Source organism: Physeter macrocephalus, chromosome 1, assembly GCF_002837175.3.
Source record: "Physeter macrocephalus isolate SW-GA chromosome 1, ASM283717v5, whole genome shotgun sequence".
NCBI lineage: Eukaryota > Metazoa > Chordata > Mammalia > Artiodactyla > Physeteridae > Physeter > Physeter macrocephalus.
In genome coordinates this window covers 38,546,384-38,546,874 of record NC_041214.2, presented here as the reverse complement: position 1 = coordinate 38,546,874, position 491 = coordinate 38,546,384, and the positions used below count along the sequence as shown (strand labels likewise).

Sequence of the window (491 nt, the reverse complement as noted above, 5' to 3'; positions counted from 1 at the left end):
TGACATAAATCACAGCAAGATCTTTTTTGATCCACCTCCTAGAGTAATGGAAATAAAAACAAAATTAAATGGAACCTGATGAAACTTAAAAGCTTTTGCAAGGCAAAGGAAACTGCAAACAAGACGAAAAGATAACCCTCAGAGTGGGAGAAAATATATGCAAATGAATCAGTGGACAAAGGATTAAGCTCCAAAATATATAAACAGCTCGTGCAGCTCAATTTTTATAAAAACAAACAACCTAATCCAAAAATGGGCAGAAGACCTAAATAGACATTTCTCCAAAGAAGACATACAGATGGCCAAGAAGCACATGAAAAGCCATATACACAATAGAATATTACTCAGCCACAAAAAGGAATGAAATTGAGTCATTTGTAGAGACATGGATGGATTTAGAGACTGTCATACAGAATGAAGTAAGTCAGAAAGAGAAAAACAAATATCGTATATTAACGCATATATGTGGAACCTAGAAAAATGGTACCGAT

General features: G+C 34.2%; 1 protein-coding gene across 6 annotated transcripts in view; it reads right to left on the bottom strand.

Moving 5' to 3' along the window:
- The window catches only part of BTD (biotinidase), a 70,646-nt gene that overhangs the window by 43,384 nt on the left and 26,771 nt on the right, over positions 1-491 (bottom strand). The gene's annotated exons all lie outside the window — the stretch shown is intronic.